Below are 6,518 nucleotides of genomic sequence, written 5' to 3' on the forward strand. Positions count from 1 at the left end.
GCATTGAGTAGCATTACCCTCAGATTTTGCTTGCTTGTACCTATTAAGGTGGTGAATTTGTCATTTGAACCTTGCCTAAAAAAGGCACTTTAGGGGTGACAAGAGCCTTAGCCAGTATCTGGAATCCCAAGAGTGACAGTTGCAGGCCATCTCTGGCGAAGCATCGTGGTCTGTCGATCATGTCATCCCAGGCAAACAGATACTGGATCCCCTTAGAATGACACCAGAAACTTAGCCAATTGTTGAAGTCAATCATTTTGTCCTTGTACTGTGGTATCATTCTGGTTGATGGCAGGATGCTGCTCAGGGCTAGGGTCATACCTGCCTGGACTACAAGATCAGAGAGCTCCTCCATGTCTCTTTTCATGTAGCCCAGGGAGGTACGTCTCAGGTCATTCACACCAACATGGACAATGACAGAGTCATATTTGTACTTGCTGTGGCGTGACCTGAGTGCGTGCGCTATGTGGCGGATCCTGGCACCCGACAGGCAGCTGACAGTAACTTTCTACTTGTTTAGCCTGGTGAGTGGAACATCAGTGTGCCTGACTATAGAGTCACCTATGACTAGAATGTTGTTATGCCTTATGGGCTGTGGTTGAGTGGCACACTGAGTTTGTTGACTATGTGTCATTTGGTTTGTGTTGTGGGGTGGAGGCTGCTTGCGTTTCTGCTTTGGAGGTCTCTGTTGCTTGAGCAGATTTTTATTGATAGCCTCCGCGAATGTAGGTGTGTGTTTCATATTTCTATGTGTGTGTTTTGGTGGTTTAGGCTTTGAAGGACTATGTGATGAGTGTGGTGTGGTGCAAGTGTTTGCCTTCTTCTTTTAACTGTCTAGTCCAGTCTTGGGTGAAGGTTGGCTATATACGTGCATCTCTCACTGGTTGTAGTGTTGGGTGGTAGGAGGAGAGGGTTGTCTGTGTACATGAGGCAATTGCTGCATTGCCCCAAGATGCCCAGATTCATCAGGTAGACAGGAGAAAATACCGGGAGCTGACCCTTAGACATGCCTGGATAGGTACTTATTTATTAAGTACTAAAAACTGTTTTCCTCTAGACAAGTGAGGAAGGTTGAGTGCTGTAGTAATTTGTAGCTTATTTAGTGCTTACGAGTTCTGAACAAGTGCTGAGCTCAAAGAAACAGATTTTAGTGCTAAAACTAAAAAACTGACTCGTTCTAAAGGAAAATTTGAAGAGCAGACTTTATGGCGACAGGAATAGTTTAACCCTAGCTAAGCGGCAATGCATAAAGTGTATATATATTTTTTTAATATAACAGTAGCAAATGAGCAAACTGATTTAAACAAATTAACCAGTTAACCAATAAAAAGCTAAAAACTGAGCCCCGTTCCAGCAGTCTTCGATCAGACAAGTTCTAACTGCACACTCTTGCCACTAGGGTGCAGGAGAACCTTCTCCAAAAAAAGATGGTCTGGATTAGTGCTCAAGTTGTACAAACAAAGCTAGATTCAGCAGGTCTGAATTTAGTCTATGCTACAGCAAACAAGGCATACCAATTTCAGAAAGAAACAGTTCATATAAGCAGGCACAGTAAGCCTTTAACCAGAAACTCCCAGTTCAGAAGGGCAAAATCTACCCTCTCCTCCCACAAGAGTGCAGACCACACCTTCTTAATGTAAAATAACTGTCCCAAAGCCCAAGTGCTTAAACCAGAACTAATACACTTTTAGAATAACTGACACTAAGCCTTCAATCAGCAACTCCCAACTTAGAAGGATGTAAGCTACCTGTCCTGCCACAACAGTGCAGACCACAAACCTTCTTAATGTAAAACAACTGGTCTGAAGCCCAAGTGCTTCAACCAAAGGCTTAGAATGATAGCTACACTTTAATCAGGTCACTACCAAGCAGTAATAAATGCAGCAGAATAAATACAATTGAGTACTTTTAAGAACAAGCAGCAAAAGCAAAATAAAGTAGGAAGAAACAGAAATACAGTAAAAGCAGATGAATAAAGTGCATTTTTTATATAACAATAGAAAATGAGCAAACTGATTTAAACAAATTACCCAATTAACCAGTAAAAAAGCTCAAAACTGAGCCCTGTTCCAACAGTCTTCAATCAGGCAAGTTCTAACTGCAGACTCCTGCCACTAGGGTGCAGGGGAACCTTCTCCAAAAGAGATGGCCTGGATTAATGCTCAAGTTACACAAACAAAGCTAGATTCAGGATGTCTGAATCTAGTCTATGCTACAGCAACCAAGGCCACCAATTTCAGAAAGAAACAGATCAAAGAAGCAGTCACAGTAAGCCTTTAACCAGAAATTTCCAGCTCAAAAGGGCAGAATCTAGCCTCTCCTCCCACAAGAGTGCAGACCACAAACATTCTTAATGAAAAATAACAGGCCTGAAGCCCAAGTGCTTAAACCAGAACTAATACACTTTTAGAATAACAGACACTGAGCCTCCAATTAGCAATTCCCAATTTAGAAGGCTGTAAGCTACCTGTCCTGCCACAACAGTGCAGACCACAAACCTTCTTAATGTAAAACAACTGGTCTGAAGCCCAAGTGCTTAAACCAAAAGGCTTACAGTAACAGTTACAGTTTAATCAGGCTACTACCAAGCAGTAATAAATGGAGCAGAATAAATATAATTGAGTACTTTTAGGAAGAGGTAAAAGCAAAATAAAGTGCAATTTTTTTTTAGCAAAGTGCAAGGAGAGAGGAAGGAGGAGCAGAAGAAAGTGTAAAGGTTAAGAACCTAAGTGGGTTTGCCTTCTTAAATGTTCTCTCTGTATTAAGTAGAGTGAACACCAGACTGGGAGGTGTGTCCCAGATCAAATTTACAGTAGGGGCGGGCAACTGCAAAGCCACCAATTATAAAAACTCTACAAGAATAGGGTGGGAGAGGGAAAAACAGTTTCAGGACAGATGAGAAGCATAAAACAATGCCAGAGAATATATAAAATAATTCAGTAAGGCAAACAATAATTCAGTCAGGCAAAATTAAGACAATGCAGAACTCTGAAAGGTTAAAATGCCAAGAAATATACTTAACAATCAGCGATATATTTCCGGATTGTTTGAGAATCACACTGCAGCTAGAACACCAGGAGTTTCCAACAGTGTATACAGGAATTTACAAACAAACTATTTTTAAATCAGCAAGCCTTGAAGCAATCAGATAACACAAAAGCTGTTAGGCCAGTTTTATAAACTTCACGACAGGAATAGGGGGGAAGCAGTTTCAGGACAGATGAGAAACAGAAAACAATGCAGTTTCAGGACAGATGAGAAACAGAAATCAGTGCCATAAAATATATAAAATAATTCAGTCAGGCAAAATTAAGACAATGCAGAACCCTGAAAGGTTAAAATGCCAAGAAATATACTTATCAATCAGCAATATATTTCCAGATTGTTTGAGAATCACACTGCAGCCAGAACACCAGGAGTTTCCAACAGAGTATGCAGGAATTTACAAAGAGAAACTATTTTTAAATCAGCAAGCCTTGAAACAATCAGATAACACAAAAGTTTCATTTCTAACATTTCAGTTTACATTGTTTTGCAACACGTCCCATTTCCGCACAAATATAACATTTTCTTTTGTCATAGTTATATATCAAATGCCCTTCTTTTCCACAAAAAAATCTCTTTCTATTTTTAACACAGTATTACAATCCCAGCCACCAGTCCATAACCCCCTTTTGTCATAAACTTTCTGCAGTGTCCAGTTTCAATACTTCTTTATATAAAGCTTTCAAATGTCCTTTCAAAGTTTCTGTTTTTACCTCTGTTCAAAGTTGAACATAAATCTTCTTTTTGTTTCCCTGTTAAATGCTTTTATCACATAAAGATTCCATGAGTTGCAGTCTTTTTTTTTTCTCATATTTTCCAAGAATAAAACTTTCATTGAAAAAACAGTCTCATATATAATGTCGCAAAATTGTTCTTTGTTAATAAGAATAAATGCTCTTCCCTCATATGCTTTTGCACTCAGAAGAGCTATTAAATTGTCCCACATTTCATACCTGTCCATTTCTTTGTCCTCTTTACTTTGAATCCTTATCACATACTTCTGTTTTTTTATTTTATTCTGCCTTTCTTTTCTACTACTCCTCTTTTACCTTCTTTTACTTTCTCTGCATATGTTTTCTTTTCCATCTCACCACTGTTTTTCAGGATTGTCTCTGCATCTTCCTTTGTATTTTTTTCCGTAATGTCCTCCCAGGAAACATCTTCTTCATTTTCTGGCTCACTGTATACCACAGTTTCTTTAAGTAAATCATCCTGCAGCCCTCCCAACTGGAGGGTTGTAATTATACATCAGTCATTTGCTAACTCATCTCCATCAAACAGATTTCCTTGAAAAAATTCCTCAGAATCCTCTGCATATTGTCCGGTGACAGTATTTGTTCTCTCCTCCATTTGTTTCACCACTTTATCATCTCCTTCTCTGTCCATCTTGCCTACCTGTTTCTTCAGGCCACCTCTGCACCTGAAACAGAAACATGAAGTGCTCCTCCAAAATGGGTCCCACTGACAACAGTGATGAGTAGGGGAAGTTCCCAAATGTCCTGGTCAGATTTCCGCTAGTAGTAGAAATGCTACCTCAGGTCTCCCCTGATAAGAGGCCACTACCCTAATTGGACTAACCTGGCCAATTAAGGATAAATAAATAAAATAAATTCCAGCAAACTCATCACTTTGCCTGATGCATTCGGCATGCAAATAAGTAGTTTGATAATATATGGCCTTGTTACACTTCTTTTCTAATCTTGAAGCAGTCCGTAATTATATACCCAGTTCTGTTGCTTCTTGTTCTGCATACATATTTATCTGGTATCCTCATTTCTTTAAGAACTTGCCACAGTTTGTTATGGTCCACAGCAAAGGCTTTAATGTTGATGTATTTTTTTTTGGAACTTCCTTGCTTTATCTTTTAACAGTAGATGTTGGCTAGTTAGTCTTTGGTGCCTCTTCTGTTTAGGAGATAAGTACTACTAAACAGTTGTAAAGGGTGGGTATAACTTTTAAGTATGTTTGGTTAAAAGGTTATATTTTTATGTTATTTATTATTTATTTATTTTACATTTATTAACCAGGTTTGTCTGGCTGAGCTGTTAGCCCCTTTTCAGCAGAGGCCTGGCTCCACAACATTTCCAAATAAATGTTTAACATTAAAAAGTATGTAAACAAGAAGACGTTAACAATACTTGAGTTGAAATTAAATAGGAGGAAATATTAAAGTTCTAGGTTGGGAAAAAGAACAATTTTAGAAAATATGTAGGGTGATTGAGTTTACATTACATTTACAAAATATAAACAAGAAAGAAAAGAGCTAAGATTGTAGATACTATGCATGTTATGATGCCCATAATTGTTTGCCTGGTATTATTCTTATGTCTGAAAACTAGCTTGTACATCTGGCAGTTCTCAGAACTACATTGCTGGAGTGTAGCTTTCAGGATGTTTAACATTACATTGTTTTCATATTAGACAAGTGCAGTTGTTCAATAATCTGGGCACTCTTAAAAGTAAGTAAATAAATAATTTGGCCACTCTTTTGCATTGTCCCTTTTTGGGACTGGAATATCAATTGACTTTGTCGATCCAATGGACACTCATATTTTTCCAAATTTGCTGGCAAGTTCCAAGCAGTGGTTTAGCAGAATCATTTTGCAGAATTTTAAACAATTCAGCTGAAGTTCCATCACTTGCTGCAGCCTTGTTATTAGCAAGGCTTCCTAGGGTCCATTCAACTTCACTCTCTGGGATATCTGAATTTAGATCAGAGAATAAGCTATTATATGTGTCTCAGATGTAGGGTCCTTCTTATACAGTACTCTATAATCCTGACACCTCTTTTTAATATACTTTGCTTCTACTAAGTCCTTACCATTAGATTCACATGTTAGTACTAGGTTATCTGCTCTTATGAGCCATTTTAAGCCTTGCCAAATTTCCCATCCCAAAGTTAAGACTCAAACCTTGTACCCTGTGTTTATGAGATAAACATCTTAATGATTATGCCAGTTCCCAACCCTAGACATGACGGATTCCAGGAAGGCATTTAATTGGATAAACTAGCTACAACACTTCAAGGTGTCTGATGTAGAGGCAAATGTCTTAGACTGCAGGAAAGATGGTAAAACATTACCATCGTAATTGACAGGATTCAAACCTGTGCAGGGAAACCCAAATGGATTTCAAGTCCATGGCCTTACCCACTCAGCCACAATTACAACACCCATCTTTGTCTTTTATCATGCCTATTTTTACCTGGAAGTTTCCCATAATATTGCCAGTTTTTAAATGATTAGAATGTGTTAATCAAATTGATTTAAGGAAAAAAAATGCTGTTTTATTAGTATCAGTCATTAAGTTGGGCATTGACAGCTTCTCTAGCAGCTAACTTGCTATAGCCATTTTGTCAGTGATGGGTACCTTAGTTATTGATACCTGCAGTTACAGCCTGAGTCCAGTAGAAGCTTCTTCTCAGTGCCATAACTAGGGCAGGGCCAAGGGGGGCTGCTTCCCTAGAGATAAGC

The 6,518-nt window shown here is 38.6% G+C and overlaps 1 non-coding gene across 1 annotated transcript; it reads right to left on the bottom strand.

Moving 5' to 3' along the window:
* Positions 1 to 6,130: 6,130 nt before the first annotated feature.
* Positions 6,131 to 6,212, bottom strand: TRNAS-UGA. Its single transcript has one exon. It is a non-coding gene; the product is annotated as a tRNA-Ser (tRNA).
* Between the last annotated feature and the right edge of the window lie 306 nt (positions 6,213 to 6,518).

The sequence above is a fragment of the Protopterus annectens genome, chromosome 9.part0 (genome assembly GCF_019279795.1).
Source record: "Protopterus annectens isolate FY-2018-M chromosome 9.part0, PAN1.0, whole genome shotgun sequence".
NCBI classification, from domain to species: domain Eukaryota; kingdom Metazoa; phylum Chordata; order Ceratodontiformes; family Protopteridae; genus Protopterus; species Protopterus annectens.